At 44.1% G+C, this 18,913-nt stretch overlaps 1 long non-coding RNA gene across 1 annotated transcript; it reads left to right on the forward strand.

The window, feature by feature from the left end:
* Window positions 1-2,484: 2,484 nt before the first annotated feature.
* On the forward strand, window positions 2,485-16,771 carry LOC115086181. Its single transcript, XR_003855131.1, has 3 exons — window positions 2,485-2,599; window positions 11,385-11,463; window positions 16,500-16,771. It is a non-coding gene; the product is annotated as an uncharacterized LOC115086181 (long non-coding RNA).
* The last annotated feature ends 2,142 nt before the right edge of the window (window positions 16,772-18,913 follow it).

Below are 18,913 nucleotides of genomic sequence, written 5' to 3' on the forward strand. Positions count from 1 at the left end.
GCAGTCCTGGCACTGCTATAAGCCATGGTGACTCTGCTCATGGACCCTCTGTAGAAGATGACAGATGACAGAATTTAATGAAAAAATTAAAAGGAAGAGATACAGTTACATGGACCCCCTAAAGACAAAAAGGAGATAATGTACTGCTAGTTTTATGTGGCAAACCTTATCTTTAAGTGGGTTTACAAAGAGAAACTGGAAGCAAGAGGAGTCTTATCCAAGGAAGAACTGCTAAAAGTAACTGACCAAAATTTAAGAAAGAAATAGAAATAGAAATAGTCTTAAATGTATTGGGTGCCACAGGCCTGATTAAAAAGAACTTCTAGGTTTACCTTGATATGTTATCTATAGATAGTACATCCTATGAACTCCAGAAGGAGGCTCTCTGTACAACAATGGGCATTAGCAGTACGTTTGAGAGACTGAGATCATATTCAACATATGGTTTATGAGTGAGGCACTTTCCTGCCATCAAATGCACAAAATTTAGAGACAGTACCCCCAAGAGTTTCAGCAAGAGGATTTGGAGAGGAAATGAAGGGAGATTTTTGGATTAAGCAGTGGAGTCTAGGTATTTGTCTTGTCACTAATGTCTTGTCACTAATGTCGGTATATAAAAATTTCAAATAAAATAAATAAATATTTTACAAGGAAGATCATTAAGGGATAAGAAAACCCATCCAGTGTACCCAAGGGAGCCTTATATTCCATCCATGGGAAAAAAGTGGTCCCCTGGGAAAGGACTAATGGCCCACAGACAGAGAACATTTTTAACTTGATCTATTGCTGTGATTAAGTATATGTCAAGGAGCAAATGTATTTGGTTCCAATTCATTTCCATTGAACCAACTGAACAATGAACTTTTATGTTTGGAGCATCACCTACTGTATATGTCCAGCCTTCTTTTTGGCACTGGGAAGTTCCAGAGACACAGAGTTTGAGCCAGCACCCCCAGGTAAAGAGACTTATTCTATGCCTTGAGCCCTGGAGATCTATCCTTCACTTCATTCAGAGAATCCATGCCAGGGTGTAGTGGGACCGTGTATGGATTAAGCCCTGGTACTGAGTGTGCCCCTGCTATCATAGCTACACCTGGAAGAAGGGTTACAACACCAGTTCTGGGGATGTTGGAAAATTCAGTGGAGAACAGATGAACTGCATCTGCAATGCTTGTCCGACTGAAGGTACAATGGATATGCAATGTCTGACTGAAAGTACCATGGATATGCAATGTGGCATATCAGATCACAATCTTATGTTTTGCCTTTATATTTTACATTTTGATCAGATGGAATGTGCATTTCCTTAATGCAGATGGCTTTGATTGCCTATTGTTGGACAATGATATAGATCAAATGTTTCTTAGCTGTAGATACTCCCTCAGCATTAACTTGCAGAATACAGAGCGCAGGCCTAATCTTACAGGAGGCATATTTCAGATAATAGAAGGTCTACAGGGCACGCCATGAAGTTAGCAAGTAGCATATTTAAAACAAATAGGAGAGCATTATTTTTCACTGAACGTACAATTAAGCTCTGGAATTTGTTGCCAGAGGATGTGATTAGGGCAGTTAGAGTAGCTGGGTTTAAAAAAGGTTTGGATAAGTTCCTGGAAGAGAAGTCCATAAACTGCTATAAATCAAGTTGAGTTAGGGAATAGCCATTGCTTATTACTGGCATTAGTAGAATGGGATGTATTTAGTTTTTGGGTACTTGCCAGGTACTTGTAACCTGGATTGGCCACTATTGGACACAGGATCCTGGGCTTGATGGACCCTCAGTCTGACACAGTATGGCAAGTCTTATGTTGTTACCTTTCAGGAGCTTAAGTTGGTGGCATTGATTTACAACTACTGCCTTTCTTTCCCCCCCTATGATCATTTGCTTCCTGCCCAGATGCCACTGCTCAGGATTTTGCTCAGGATGACTCCATGGTTACTTTGCCAATGGTGTCCCTGAATAGGAAGCCAAAAGTGTTTATCACCCTGTTTTTTGTACCTGCAGTAGCAACCCTGAGGGAGATCCGCTCACCAGTGTGAGAAAGATTTCACTTTTTTGGAGTTCAGATTTCAGCTCTGCATCACCAAGCCTGTCAAAAAAACAAAAGGCCAGACATTGGAAGGCAACGCTCGAGTGACTTTATTTTGTGTAACCCAACCCAGAGCTTTAATAGTAAGCACTAAATGATGCACATCCCCATCTCTCTGCCAAACGGATGCCACACAGCTATTGCAAAAATGAAAAATGTGAGCCAGCAGTGCACATATATATATATATAAAATATTTAAAAAAATCAAAACACAGAATTAAAAATATAAATACTTTTTTTTAGAATCACAGAAAAAATGTCTGTAAGCTACCTCAAAAATTCTTCCAGTCCATGCCTGGTCTCCAGGGAAGATCTGTTGTACCCCTGTCAGCTCAGGCAAATGTTTTGACTCATGGACACTTGTTTTTGTCTTTATATTCTCCAGAACATTTGAGACCACTTAATGTAGCTATCACTGGATTAGAAAGTGTTTGAAGCTAATTTGAACCATCCTGTCCTTTGTACACTCCGGCATGCCATGCAAATTTCAAAACCAGAGACAGCAAATGGTAAGATTCGCTTTCTATCAATTAAAAGTGAAATACAAATGTCAGTATCAACAGGAAGAATATTTTTCCAGAGTGTCTTCCAGATTCATCAGTGTATCTGTCAGGCAAGCACTACAAAAGATTTAATTTCTCATGTCCTTGTCATTCACTTCAAATGTCTTTTCACAGCTTTGGCTAGAGAAGGTTCCACGATTTCATGTAAAAACAGAGAACAAGCTCCAACATTCACCACTGCATGCTCACTCAAGTCCAGCCACTCTCCCCAAGTCCCTGCTGTCTCAGACTGGGTGAGGGCTATGTGGCTGGTTGGCAAATGCAGATTTCTCAGACTCAAACATATGCAAATGCAGATTTCTCAGACTCAAACATAAGTGAAAATTATGTGGAAAAAATGTTTTTGAAACTCTCCAAGCAGCTGCTTTGCAATTCCCCAGAACTGCTGGGAGTGGCCATGTTTGGACAAGAGTCACAAATTACTTCACAATAGTCCAGGCATACTAAACATTTCTCAGATAGACACAAAATGGGAAAAACCCTTTAGTGCCTCCGTGCCAGTGAATGGAATCTGATTAGTTCATGCAGTATACATAATGGGCTCAGTTCACCCAATCCAAGGACAGAAAAGAGGCCATAGAGAATAGATATTCAGGAAGACAAAATATTGAGTGGGAGTCAAATTGCAGCAAATTGGGCAATAATTTGCTTATAATAAACCATGTGGAACCCACCTAATTGTGAGATGTGTATTTCAGGATCTCCACAGTAAATATGCATGAGATATACTTGCATGTTCTGCCTCATTGTATGCAAATATATCTCATGCATATTCATTGTGGATATCCTTAACACTGGACTATCCTTAACACAGGTGCCGCGGGTTGGACGCGCGTTTTCTGCCCCTTACTGAATAAGGGGTAAGGGAAAATGCGCGTCCAAGGGCAGGTTAATAGTGCGCTCCGTCAGAGCGCACTGTACTGTATCGGCCTGTTTGTAAGTTATGCTTAGGTGTTGCAGGCACTGATAATGTTGGGAATTGCTTTCTGCAAGTCTGTTTATATGGGTCTACCAGAGTCAATAATAAAAGCATTACAGGTGGTATAAAGTGCAACAGCTCAGGTATTATCAGGAATGACCAGGTAACTGCATTCCTACATGCTCTGCACTGCCTTCCAGTGCAGCTGCATATTAATTTCAAATAAAATTCCCTCCCATTCCCACTTATATCCCACTTCCTCCTATTGATCCTCACCTGAGAGTTCACTATGGAGATACCTTTAACTTTACCTCCTCTCCCCCATCATTCTTTTTTTTCAATTCTTTATTTTCAATTTTCTTGAAATTACCCAAGAACAAACTCTTGTACAGAAAAATAAGATGATACAGAAACATAATTAACATTCGTTAACATTAGTAATAGTCATGTAGCAATTTACCATATACAACATCAATAATTATAGGAATTATGGGGGCAAAGTTTGAGCAAATATTAAGAAAAACATAATCTTTAAGGAAAATAAGGCTAAACATCTAGCAGTGCTACAGCCATAGCTTCATTTTAAGCCGATACTATAGTCTGAGCTACTTGGGAGTGTGACCTCAAGAAAGCTCTGAGCTGTTCAGGCTCGTAATATACATATTGATTATTTTGATATTTGACAGAGCATTTGCAAAGATATTTTAGAATATACGTCGCCCCTAGCTTAAGAACCTCCGGTCTCAACGTAAGAAATTCTTTACGCCTTACCTGTGTGACCTTAATCACATCAGGGTACATCCATATAGGGCGGCCAAAAAAAGGTCATTTTCTATTCTTAAGAAACAGCCTAAGGACATGATTCCGTTCTGATAAAAAAGCAAAGGTTATAAGTATAAAGGTTTCCTTAAATTTATTTCTGTCCCATTGGAAGTTTCTAAGAAATTTGTCAGATTCAAGATGGATGATTGAGGTACCTCCGGATTTGGTTCCTCGGCTGGTGTTCTTTGTTGTAAATAATAAGCTTTAACTAAAAACGGAGTAGCAGCTTCTGGAATTTGCAAAACTTGATGAAAGTACATTTTAATTAACTCTAGAGGGGAAATCTGGCGAATCACTGGAAAATTAAGCACTCTTAAATTGTGTGCTCTCATTGAGTTTTCCAACCCCTCCAACCTTCTGTTTGCAATCTTCTCAGAAATTATTAATTTCTGTTGTATTTGCTCAGTTGTCTTTACTCTTTTATCCAATTCTTCATACTGTTTGTTGTAAGTTGTTATTAAATTATAATTCATCACAGTTTGTTCTTTTATATCCAATGTTACCTGTGATAGCGTCTTGATTGATTTCTCTATAGATTTCAAAGCCATCCAAATACCTTCCAAAGTTCCGTCTTTTAACGTTGATATTTGTAAGCCAGTCGTCAGAGCTCTCAGTTGGTTTCCTCCCGCTTCAAATCTATCGCTCACGCTCTGTACAGTTCCTTGTCGGGGGAAACTCAGCTCCTGTTGTTTTTCAATGGAGGAATCCAGGCTTCTCTCCTCCAAAGATGTTTCAGATTGCATACCCATTGCTCCTACAAGCTCTTGGACCCCTCCGGAGCTTCCTGCTGGAACAATGGCTTCCACATCACTCTGAACCACAGTCAGAGGAATTTCCACCACTCCCCGAATACCAGGAACTGATTCGTCGATGTTTCCCGGGTGAGCGGGCCTTCTCGGCTCACCGGGGCTTAGGGAGATGTCGGCGGTCAGGAGCAAGCGTCCTCCTCAGGGAGGAGGACACTTGCTCCTGCGTCACAACTCCAGCAACCTGGCTCTCCGGCGTCGAGGCTGTTGCTCCGGCGAAAAACCCCTCGATTCGAGGCTGGGAAGGATCAACCAGGGGTGAGTTGTCTCCTACCCCTCTCAGCCTTCCTTTTCTTTTTGTATGGGGCATTTTTAAGAAAAGAGTTTTAACAAGAAACAAAACCTCTCCTCGAGCGTCTTTCGCTGCCCTGCTAGACGGCAGCCATCTTGACTCGCCTCTCCCCCATCATTCTGATCTGACATATCTTAATGTTTCACGCTATGCTCATTAAGAGATGCTAAATATTTTATTCATGTACTCTTTACCTATTGTCTCTCCCATACTATTATTGTTATTACTGATGTTATATCTTGACAATTGTTAACCTCCCCAGCTCTGAATTCTTCTGCTGGAAGAGTATGAAATAAATAAATGATGATGATGATGATGATGATGATGATGATGAAGATCCTGATACTAATACATAAGGCTCTGAATGCTGAAATACCCTTTAGTATTAGTTTAGTTCTAAGAATTTACAGAATTTACTAAGATCTCTGGGGAGCAATCTCTTAGATGTTTCCTTAGTACCGTTGTTATAACTGGGTGACTTGTGAAAAAGGTGGGGGTGCAGTACTCTGGAATTCTCTTCCAGAGGCTTTAAGAGCAGAGACAAGCATTAGGAGTGGATGAGTAGCCTAGTGGTTAGAGCAGCAGGCTGAGAACCAGAGGATCAAAGACTCAAAAACAGCCCCAACCACACAGTAATCTGAGGTAATGATACAAAACCATCAACCACACCACAATATTCCTCAGTAAAATCTTAATATCATTAATTCAGCTATTAGTGTAGGACCTTCACAGGCACAACTTTTCAAATAACAGCCAATTTATCTGACCTTCTGGTCCGCTTTTATTTAATTTTTTAGTGATATTTTTAGTTTTCCTTTTCTTTACACATAGTCCCGTGAAGATCCCTAAATCGGGTCACCGCATCAAACAAACATGTTTCCTAAGAACAATAACGAGAGCTGATTTCACTTATCTTTTAAACCAGAGTCCGCTTTTTCTCCCAACCCCGACATGGCCATGTTTCGGCGAAAAATCTGCTTCAGGGGGTTCCACATCTCCTTTCAAAATTGCTCTCAGCATTCTATTTCCAGCAGCCGAAGAGGTGGATGGTGAGGACGGCTGGACCCAGGAGGCCGGAGAGTCTGAATCTATGGAAACCCGCGGCTCCCCCGGGAGGAGCCCGTGAGAGCCCGAGCCGCTGGGACTTAGGAGAATCCTATGGGCCAGCGAGTACCGGATACCTGAGGTCGTGGAAGAAGCCAAAGATGGGGTCCAGGAACGAAGCCGGCTCAGAAGCCAGGTGTCAGAGATCCAAAACCAAAGCCAGGGACAGAAGCTGAAGACAGAGTCGTGGGACAGAGCCGGGTTGGAAGCCAGAAGTCAGACGTCAAATACCAAAACCAGGCGTGGAAGCTGAAGACAAGTCAGGAGACGAAGCCGGGTCAGAAGACAGAAGACGAAAGAGACAATCCAAGATCCCACGCAGCAACTAGACACTCAGAAACCTGAGAGAACTTTGTTGCAAGGCGAGGTTCAGCTGTGGCTGCCGGGTTTAAATAACCCGGCAGTGTCTGACATCATCAGAGGGGGCTGTTCTGCAATTCCCGCGCTGGCCCCTTTAAATACAGAGCCCTGGCGCGCGCGCCTAGGGGGCAGGGCCAGCCGAGGGCCGTCGACAGCGTCTCCCTCTCGTGGGGAGCGCCGCGGTAGGCCGCGTTCCAGGCCTTGCTGCCAAAGAGGATCTCCCGCGGCCAGGCCGGGCCGCATGGTAAGTGGAGGTCCAGGGGCACATCCCGGGACACGTCCCGGGACCGTAACAGGAATGTAATAATATGTGTCAACCCACCCCCACACTTTCTCTCTTTCTCCACTCACCACCATCCCCTTTCCCCTCTCCAGAGATGACCCCCCAGATAATTCCCCTTCCTTTCTCCCTGACCCCAACACTCTCTTTGCTCCCACTCCTATAAGTCCCAGCTCCATGACTTCTGCATCCTCACTCTGCCTAAGTGAGTCCCAAGCCTGGAATCACAGCTGCAGCCTCTCTCCAGTTTCTCCCCACATGCTGCTTGCAGTGTCTGCCCCAGACTCACCCCACTTCTCCTGTTCTCTGCAGGCTTACTGAGGAAGGGGGAGCGGCTGAGCTGTACAAACAGAGAGGCCCAGAGATTTCTAATGTTTCCCCTGAGACCCTGCAACTGATATAAGTTCCCTGAGTCTCAGGGTGAAATCCTGAGAGCTCCCAGGTGTGTTTCTATGTGTGTATTCATTTTGATTACTCTTGTAGTCACTGACTTTTACTGTTCTCACTGTAGAGACACGATAGGGATCTTCAGTAGCTGGGCGACAGGTGTAAGACTTAGGAGAGGAGGGCTGGGCCGCCGGAACATCTCCGTTTCATTTCCTGGGCTGGTAAGCCTAACTTTTGCCTCTTATTGGTTCCCGGACTACAGGAGGAGGGCTCTTCCCTGTATTAAAAGAACTGCGGCAGCGTGGTGAGTTGCCGCCGGAACATCTCCGTTTCATTTCCTGGGCTGGTAAGCCTAACTTTTGCCTCTCATTGGTTCCCGGACTACAGGAGGAGGGCTCTTCCCTGTATTAAAAGAACTGCGGCAGCGTGGTGAGTTGCCGCCGGAACATCTCCGTTTCATTTCCTGGGCTGGTAAGCCTAACTTTTGCCTCTCATTGGTTCCCGGACTACAGGAGGAGGGCTCTTCCCTGTATTAAAAGAACTGCGGCAGCGTGGTGAGTTGCCGCCGGAACATCTCCGTTTCATTTCCTGGGCTGGTAAGCCTAACTTTTGCCTCTCATTGGTTCCCGGACTACAGGAGGAGGGCTCTTCCCTGTATTAAAAGAACTGCGGCAGCGTGGTGAGTTGCCGCCGGAACATCTCCGTTTCATTTCCTGGGCTGGTAAGCCTAACTTTTGCCTCTCATTGGTTCCCGGACTACAGGAGGAGGGCTCTTCCCTGTATTAAAAGAACTGCGGCAGCGTGGTGAGTTGCCGCCGGAACATCTCCGTTTCATTTCCTGGGCTGGTAAGCCTAACTTTTGCCTCTCATTGGTTCCCGGACTACAGGAGGAGGGCTCTTCCCTGTATTAAAAGAACTGCGGCAGCGTGGTGAGTTGCCGCCGGAACATCTCCGTTTCATTTCCTGGGCTGGTAAGCCTAACTTTTGCCTCTCATTGGTTCCCGGACTACAGGAGGAGGGCTCTTCCCTGTATTAAAAGAACTGCGGCAGCGTGGTGAGTTGCCGCCGGAACATCTCCGTTTCATTTCCTGGGCTGGTAAGCCTAACTTTTGCCTCTCATTGGTTCCCGGACTACAGGAGGAGGGCTCTTCCCTGTATTAAAAGAACTGCGGCAGCGTGGTGAGTTGCCGCCGGAACATCTCCGTTTCATTTCCTGGGCTGGTAAGCCTAACTTTTGCCTCTCATTGGTTCCCGGACTACAGGAGGAGGGCTCTTCCCTGTATTAAAAGAACTGAGGCAGCGGCGCGACGCTGCCACCGGCGCGTCGCCTAAGCCGCGCGCGCCGAAGGGGCGCGCGGCTTTGGCTGGCTTAGGCCGGAGAAGGCGGGAGAAGGCCAGGATACTTTGATCTGAAACTCGGAACATTGGAAAGGTATTTTCCTTTAAAGTGTTATTAATATAATTTTTTTTTTTTTCCTTCTTTTCGGCGGCCACTGAGAGATATACATCTTAAGACTTTAAAGACTTTGTCCTTTTTTGGCGCCTTCTCTGTGTTACTTGTACGATGCCACATACCAAAAGAAAAGCTAGGCTTAAAGAATTAACCTCTACTTTAATTTCTGGTGTTCATCAGACAAGCATAGAGGAGAGTTTCAAAAAGTCCTCAACCACGGGGATGGCTGCAGGGGGTTACAATGAGGAGCTAGAATTGAGCCCCAAGCCCATCGAAATATCGTTAAGCCCCGGGGCTCCCGAAAGACCTTTATCCCCACAGAGCAGGAATATGGTTTTAACATCAACAACTTCTCCAGATTCCGCTACCCAGAGGAACTCAGGGGATATAGCTGAGTTACCGGTGGGTTCAGAGGAAACGGGCCCCAGGGGGACGGAAAGGATGAAGTTTACTATACCTGTTGTGGAGGACACTATGGGGGAAGGGGAAGATGAAATTCAGGTTGTAACTGCAAAAGAATTTACATTAAAAGAAATTGGCGAAATGATTGTACAAATGCATAAGTCGATAAACAATATGTCACACAGAATACAGCAAGCTTTACAAATGAACCATGAAGTAGAACAGAAAGTAGGAAAAATAGAGGAAGAAATAAAAGTTGTAAAAGAGAAGGTGGAAAAGAATAGTGAGGTCCAAGTTAACCTAATAAAATCTGAGAAAATATGCCTTGAGAGAATAGAGAGCATTGAAAATCAAACGAGAAGTATAAATTTAAGATTCCTTAACTTCCCAAAGATAAATCTCATTTCCCCATTAGATTTACTTCGTAGTTATTTGAAAAATATATTAAAATACACTGATTCCTCAATTCCTGCCGTGTCAAGGATATATTATCTTCCTACTCATAATGACGAAGGATTAAATATTCAGAAAGGAGAAATGGAATCTGAGATTAGTCTAACAGACATTTTGGAAAAATCCTTTGAGGTAAATATCTCATTAAGAGCAACACTAATAGTTCAATTTGTATTCTTGACAGAGAGAGATGCGATTTTGAGATCCTTTTTTAGGAACCAAGATAAAAAGTTTTACGGGCAAAGCATTAAGATATTTCCAGATATAGCCCGAGTAACGCAACTTCGTAGAAAAAGATTTTTAGGGATGAGAGCAGAGGCTTTACAGAAAGGGGCTAAGTTTATTTTAAGGTATCCTTGCCGCTGCATAATTATTCACCAAGAATCCCGGTATATTTTTAATTGTCCAGAGCAGTTAAGGGAGTACTTGAATTCACACCCCTAAATCCTTCATAGGTAGGGATGTTAATAAGTATAATTGAGGATTGGACAATAGTTTATTAAATTTGCATTCTTAAATTAGTAGCTCCATTAATATAGATGTATATTTCTATTTTCCTAGCATAATGATTGTTGAAGATATTCAATTTTGTTTTCTTGGATGAAGATAAATATGTATGTATTTCACATGGATTATTTACATTTAAATGATGGATCTTTATTGTATGTAAAGTTGAAATTCAATAAAAATATCAATTATAAAAAAAAGGAGAGGAGGGCTGAGGTGCAGCAAACCATTTGCTACAGAACACCTGTGCACTGACCACAATGATAATCTCTTGTCATCTAAGTGCAGGCAGGGTTTAGAGGTCAGTGTGGCATTTTTGGTTAGCAGATGAAGGTAAAGGAGAGGAGTTGTTTCTGTTGGTTCCCCTATACCTGGTGGGCCAGGCCTCACACGCGCCCTGGCTGCACAGCATAGGAAGAAGCAGGTACTATGCTAGACCACAACCCGGATGGCAAGGATTTCTTTGCCTTCTGAAATTGTTTAAGGAATATGGGATTTTATTTTGGAGTTTTTCTGGGATCCCCTAGCCCTGGCTCAAGGAGTGAAATCACCTGCCCAGGGGATGGATAGGAAGAAAGAGCTGCTGAAGGCATCACTTTCTTAACTAAAATAATACCAAAGTTCCTACTGGGACCTGACATCCAACAGAGAGATTATTGTTAAAAATTAATATTTCTTACTACTCAATTCAGTATTTTGTAAAGAAATGTGATTTAAAAAAAACCCAAAAAAACCCCCACCATGCTCTGATCAAAACCAAGGAGTGAAAACAGAATAACTTTAGTATCACAGCAGTATTAACAATGTCTGCTTAAACCTTAAAAAATACACTCACTCCACATAAAACCTGACTTAATCCAACTTTCAGTGCATAGGGCCTGTCCCAAGGGTATAAATGTTTCAACAAAACCACATTATAAAAAAAATGATCTTATTTCTATTTCAGGATGCAGTTTCAGCCTGGCAGCGAGCTGGTTGTGTATGGAGATCTCTCAAAAAGGCCATACTGCAGCCCCCTGAGACAGGTACTTGCTGCCAGAATTCTTCTATTGTGCTTCTGATTGGCTCATTGATTTTGTATTTTGTGAGCATGTATTGATTAGTCAAATAATTCTTTACTGTTTCTCAGTTAAGGCCTAGAAGTAGTTTTAAGGAAGTAGTTTTCCCGGCATCTCTTGTTTTCTTCTTGCAGGTTCCTGGAGGTAAAAAAAAAGCTTTCTGTAAAATATTTTCTTTATCATTTTTTTGGGGCTTTATAATTAGTTGTTTACATTTTATTTTGATTTATTTTAATTATTTGCATTTTAGCTTACACATTATCATTGGTAGCTCGTGGCTAGTTACATTCAGGGACTGTAGGTATTTTCCTGTCCCCAGAAGGGGTCTTTTTGCTAAAGGTTTTCTCCCATTTCGTGTCTTTGGGGAAAAGGCTTAGTGTGTAGGGCACCCAGGATTTATTCCCCATTTGGTGTCTACCAAAAGAATGCTTTATAAATCAGGCTGTAAGTTTGTACCTGAGGCAATGGAGGGTGAAGTGATTTGCAGAAGGTCACAAGGAGCGGCAGCAGGATTTCAGCCCTGGCTTCTCTGGTTCTCAACCTGCTGTTCTAACATTAGGCTACCTCAAAAAAAAAAAAAAAGTGCTAAATTTGGAAGCTTTCAAATTACCCAGGCTTTGAAACTGATTTTTCTTTCAATTCTAACTCTTGGTTGGTTAGGTGGGTTCCAGTGCTGCCTGGGTTACTGGCGTCTTCAATAGTTTCAGTCCAACAGATGGTGAGGTGGACCCAGCCAAGGTGGTACATTCAACGGTCAGAGCCAGGGGCGGCTCAAGACAAAGCTGCTGCCCGAGGCGAAGGATGAGATGGTGCCACCCCCCCCCCCCCCTCCGAAAAGGCACGGCACAGCTCAAATCATCAAGAAGGCCAAGGGTGGGAGGGGTCTCTTTGTAGTGTGGCCCTTTGGATGATTTGAAATGCTGGAGAAGGCGGAAAGCAGGGGTTCCGGAGGAGCAGCAGATAGAGCGTCAGAGATAATCTGGCTAAGGCGCTAGCAACCCTGCCTCACTCCCAGGAGCCCTAAGACCTGCCTCCCACCTTTTCCCCAGCATTTGCCCCCTGGAGGAGATGGGTGAGTGGTGAGGGACTGTGTGTGGCGCACGTTCTGGGCAGTCCAAGGGTATCAGGTGCCCTGGGCGATCCTTACCGTCTTGCAACTCCCCCTCCTCCTGGCCCTCACTACACACAATTAAAAATTCAGCATTTTATAACAGATTTTACATGAAACAAGGACCTTCAAAGCATAGTTTTCTGAAGTAAAAATATCACAACAACATGTATATTATTTTTTACATGCACTGCTATGGTGCCAACCACTTGTAGTGCATGCAGAAAAGACACTTGCAGCCCATATGGTATTTGTCATATTGGAAAGCATGTTGGGTGTGGGCTTGGCCCTCAGAAACCCATAAGTAAATAATTATAATATAGTAAAGCTCTCATAGCAAAACAGCACTAACTGCCAGCACGCACACAGTGACAACCCTACCTATGAAAACTCCAATACACCTCCCATTAGGAAACAGAAACAAGCTAAACTGCTATATTTCCTTACACAGAAACTACACTCATCTAAAGAGACTGCGCAGAAACCTTACCTCGGTCACACATGCAGAATACAGACATTCACCAAATATACAATAAAGTATCATAAAGTTTAGACAGACAGGTGCAGACAAAAACTGAACTGGAAACCACAAGAAGCCAGACTCTATGCAGTGCAACAATGGAAAAACAGAAACAACACTCTTCCTCATAAAACATAATAATAAAATCAAGAAATATAACACGGCAATCATAATAGTAAAAGAAGACATATTTCAAAACAGCTGACAAATCTTCATTCAATAAACTCATAAAATGTTTTTAAAAGTTCTGAAAAAAACAATAAAATATTTCAAAACATCAGACACTTCAACCACCCCCAATAATTAAAAGCAATAAGAATGAAAAATTGCATGCTTTCCATACCTGGGACCTTTGATTTCCACTCACCCTGAGATTATTGTGTTAGTGGGGGAAGGGGGCTGCACATAAACTTTGTCCCCTCTCAAATACTATACTCTCTAACACACACATGTACATTCTCACACACACACAGGCTCGCACTCTCTCAGATGTTTACACACGCACACACTCACTCTCTCTTCTCCCCCTCTAGAGCACACAAGCAGCAGCAGCAGCAGTTTCCACCTTCCGCCCACACAGCTAAGACTCCTCTTTTTTCCTGAGGCATGGGCTGATGCCGCTCCTGTCCTTTCTTCTGGCCAAGCATGCCAGCACTACTCCTACCACTTATGGCTGCAGGCCCACGCGCAGGCAGGAAGAACAAGGAGGCACAATTATCACAGTCCTGATCCAGAAGTGCTGCCCCCTAAACTGTAGCAGCCTGGGCAGCCCTGTACTCTTTCCCATGAAAACACCCCCATACATTCTTGCTCCCTCTCTAATTCCTACCCTTTCCCGTCTTACGCTCTCACTCGCCTCTTCTTCTCATGCACATCCCCTTCTCTTTCTTCCTCTCTTACTCACCCCTTTGCCTTCTTTTGTCACTCAGCCCCTTTCCCTTCACTCTCCTCTCACTCCCCTGCCTTTTCTTCCTCTCCCTTCTCACTCAACCACCTTCCCTCACACACCTTTCCCTCCTCTCCCAGCTCATTCACTCCCTTCTCTCCCCTCCATCTCTCACCCCTTCCTGTTCATTCTCTTTCACCCCTCTTCTCACCCTCCCTTCCCTCCCTGCTCACCTCCTTATCCCTCCCCTCTCTCTCACCCTTTCCTGTTACTCTTTCACACTTACCCCCCCCCCCTTCTTTCTCCCTCAAGCCCTTCCTTCCTACTCAGCCCACTTCCCTTCCTCTCCCTGTACAGGTCTTCCTTTTCTTTCTGTCGGTGGGATGGAAACCCCGTTGACACGACATCATTGACAATGCCCTGAGATTCTTTTAGTGGTCTGCATGAACCAGACTCCTCTGCAGGCATGTCATCAAGCTGCGCCACGCTAGGCTCCTCCGCAGGCCCGCAGGGGGTGGGAACACCCTCGGACGCATCGCTTCTCTGCAGGCTCCTCTGTGGGCTCCTCTGCTGCCGATTTTGTTAGCGTCCCTAATTTCTTTTAGCATTCCATTGTTAGTTCATTCTGGCTAGGTGTTGTGTGTGTGCCAGTCGCGGCAGACCCACGGCTCGGCCCCCTCACCTCTCTCTGACAAATCCAGTGCGTAGTTCCTCATCCCTGGTTGTGGTGGGCTGCCGTCTCCATCCTCGGGCCACCCCTGGTGCCTCAGCTTCAGCTACAGACCCCTGTATTCTGCCTCGGGCCTCTCCACGTGGCCCGCAGAGAGACTCTGCGGTTCAGCGCTGCGCCCCCTCCCTAGACACGCGTGCATCGTTGTTCCTTATGAAGGGCCCGCGGCGGGAACCTGGCCGTACCCCGGATGATGGCGTCGCCGAAGCTCCGGTATTTAAGGCCGGGCTCGGCTTCCCATGATTGCCTTTGCAACAGGTCTCCACGCTGGTCGTGTAGTCATTGCCTCCTGGTGATTCTCCTGCGTTCCTGGTTCCTGATCCCTGCACGTTCCTGTTCCGGTTCCTGTTCTCCTTCGTCTCTACATTCCTGAAGTGATTTATTTGCTGTGATGCTTTGAATCTGCACTTAAGAAAAAAGTGAAAATGAAGACATTCACAATGTTCAAAAATTCAGGAAAAATATATAAAAGGTATTCCTTTATAGGGATGTGAATCGTGTCCTCGATCGTCTTAACGATCGATTTCGGCTGGGAGGGGGAGGGAATCGTATTGTTGCCGTTTGGGGGGGTAAAATATCGTGAAAAATCGTGAAAAATCGTGAAAAATCAAAAAAACGTAAAATCGCAAAACCGGCACATTAAAACCCCCTAAAACCCACCCCCGACCCTTTAAATTAAATCCCCCACCCTCCCGAACCCCCCCCCAAATGACTTAAATAACCTGCGGGTCCAGCGGCGGTCCGGAACGGCAGCGGTCCGGAACGGGCTCCTGCTACTGAATCTTGTTGTCTTCAGCCGGCGCCATTTTCCAAAATGGCGCCGAAAAATGGCGGCGGCCATAGACGAACATGATTGGACGGCAGGAGGTCCTTCCGGACCCCCGCTGGACTTTTGGCAAGTCTTGTGGGGGTCAGGAGGCCCCCCCCAAGCTGGCCAAAAGTTCCTGGAGGTCCAGCAGGGGTCAGGGAGCGATTTCCCGCCGCGAATCGTTTTCGTACGGAAAATGGCGCCGGCAGGAGATCGACTGCAGGAGGTCGTTCAGCGAGGCGCCAGAACCCTCGCTGAACGACCTCCTGCAGTCGATCTCCTGCCGGCGCCATTTTCCGTACGAAAACGATTTGCGGCGGGAAATCGCTCCCTGACCCCCGCTGGACCTCCAGGAACTTTTGGCCAGCTTGGGGGGGGGCCTCCTGACCCCCACAAGACTTGCCAAAAGTCCAGCGGGGGTCCGGAAGGACCTCCTGCCGTCCAATCGTGTTCGTCTATGGCCGCCGCCATTTTTCGGCGCCATTTTGGAAAATGGCGCCGGCTGAAGACAACAAGATTCAGTAGCAGGAGCCCGTTCCGGACCGCTGCCGTTCCGGACCGCCGCTGGACCCGCAGGTTATTTAAGTCATTGGGGGGGGGTTCGGGGGGGTGGGGGATTTAATTTAAAGGGTCGGGGTGGGTTTTAGGGGGTTTTAGTGTGCCGGCTCACGATTCTAACGATTTATAACGATAAATCGTTAGAATCTCTATTGTATTGTGTTCCATAACGGTTTAAGACGATATTAAAATTATCGGACGATAATTTTAATCGTCCTAAAACGATTCACATCCCTATTCCTTTATCTTTTTATTCTGTTTTCTACTTTGTATACACTTCTGTGGTTTCTGTATAAATGTTGATGCCTTATTGTCTAAACTCATTTCTCATTTTAGGATGAAGGAGTCTTAATTAGATGGATCCCTTCCTCTAACTTACATTTTCATTTTCAGTTCATTTTCCGGGAGCTGGAGGGGAGATGCTGTTTAAGAAGAGTTTTAAAGGTATAATAAATTCTATGTGGGTTTCGATTTTTACAGGTAGTTACCTCGAGTTTATGACATATTAGCTGCATCTCTAAGCCAGAGATCCAAGATTTTATAAGGAAGTGCGTTTTCTCCAACCCAGAAACTCTATAGGAGAATCTTAAGCAGTGTATTGTCTGTAACCCAGAAAAACTTTACAGTTGGTTCTAAAGTACATTGTATCGTCTATAACTCATGGATTTTGTAAAGGCATTGAAAGTGGTATCTTCCATCTAGTCTATGCTAGAGTGGAAGTGTTTGGTACCAATGTGTTTTGAGGGCCTGGGTTCAAGTTCAATGAACTCATGTCTTAAGTAATAGAAGGAACTGGGTTTGTCTCCTTTCCATACAATGGAGTATTAGTTGTTGTCACAGTATTTTGGGGACTTTGGCTAAAGTCACTGTTACATCCACTTTGTCTTTTGGGCCAGAATGACTTCAGAACACACAGCAATTTGTCTGTTTCTATGACCACTTCCTTTGGCTTAAAGGAAGCAATATATTTGTTTTTATAAGTACAAATGCAGTGTCAATTGTTTATATGTATAGACTTCCATGGATCTCTACCAAAAGACTTATTCCATTGTTACATGGGATAAAAAAGAGAAGTAAGTGTGGGTTGTAACTCCCCCATGTAAGAGCCTGAGATGGGGAGCTTTCAGAGTATATAAACTTGACAACATCTTAGGATATAAACTTCTGAGGTATCCCTTGTAAGGGCACTATGTCACGATGCTGTTCCCTTGTTTTATTAATTTTTCTTAGGAAAGGACTCGTGGATCTCCAAGGGTGCGACGTGGGTTCAGTAAAGTGGAAAGGGTGCCTTTGCCTAGCCTTAAGATGTCTCCTTGGGAACATTTTGTTTTTAGGACAAGAAAGTTGGTCCACCCTTCCTTTCTCTATTTTTTGTTTTCCCTTTTAAGTATTTTATTTTTGTAACTTGAGTCTTCTAGGATCCAAGGACTCAGGATAGTAACATCTTAGAGGAGCGGTGTTTCCCAAACAGATGGATGGACTATTGGAGGTCCAGAGGACAAATGGATCTGGCTTCATTCCTGAGAAGGGAAAGAATCCGTGGCATCCATCATCATCGGCTCAGTGTACTGCAGCAGTCAAAAAAGCAAACAGAATGTTAGGAATTATTAGGAAGGGAATGGTTAATAGAACGGAAAATGTCATAATGCCTCTGTATCGCTCCATGGTGAGATCGCACCTTGAATAATGTGTACAATTCTGGTCGCCGCATCTCAAAAAAGATATAGTTGCGATGGAGAAGGTACAGAGAAGGGCAAGTAAAATGATAAAGGGGATAGAACAGCTCCCCTATGAGGAAAGGCTGAAGAGGTTAGGGCTGTTCAGCTTGGAAAAGAGACGGCTGAGGGGGGATATGATAGAGGTGTTTAAAATCATGAGAGGTCTTGAGCAAGAGGATGTGAAGTGGTTATTTACACTTTCGAATAATAGAAGGACCATGAAGTTAGCAAGTAGCACATTTAAGACAAATCAGAGAAAATTCTTTTTCACTCAACGCACAATAAAGCTCTGGAATTTGTTGCCAGAGGATGTGGTTAGTGCAGTTAGTGTAGCTGGGTTCAAAAAAGGTTTGGATAAGTTCTTGGAGGAGAAGTCCATTAACGGCTATTAATCACATTTACTTAGGGAATAGCCACTGCTATTAATTGCATCGGTAGCATGGGATCTTCTTGGTGTTTGGGTAATTGCCAGGTTCTTGTGGCCTGGTTTGGCCTCTGTTGGGAACAGGATGCTGGGCTTGATGGTCCCTTGGTCTGACCCAGCATGGCAATTTCTTATGTTCTTATGTTCTTATCAAGATACTGAAGAAAGGAGCATGGAGATACCACCCAGGTACAAAACGGGGAGTAAGCAGAGCGACTGAACAACTGGATTAAATGGGACTTTAAGTCTAAATTGGATAATTCCCTATTCACCAAATTGTGGGAGAAAGGTCAAAAACTTTCCTATTGCTTGGGAAAGATTAGGATTCAGAAAAGAAATGGATATCAGTAGTTGAGTTCATCAATTGGGCACTTAAAATCGCAAAGTTATTAAAAGAATTAAAGCTGTAAATGGATTGAAGAGAATATGAATTTTGTAACTAATATTTTCATCAACTTAACTTTTATTGAATAAAGAAGGTAAATTGGAAAACAGCCAAGGTGTCCAGCATGATTATACATAAGTGGTCATTAGTGCAGTTTACATTAATTTTACAGATTGAGTTGAGTAAATGCAATGCTCAGGGATGAGAAGATTGTTCTTCCCCCTGCTTAGGGAATCATGGACACTCAGATAACGTAACAGCTTTTGATGATAGACCTTTA

Source organism: Rhinatrema bivittatum, chromosome 2 (genome assembly GCF_901001135.1).
Source record: "Rhinatrema bivittatum chromosome 2, aRhiBiv1.1, whole genome shotgun sequence".
NCBI lineage: Eukaryota > Metazoa > Chordata > Amphibia > Gymnophiona > Rhinatrematidae > Rhinatrema > Rhinatrema bivittatum.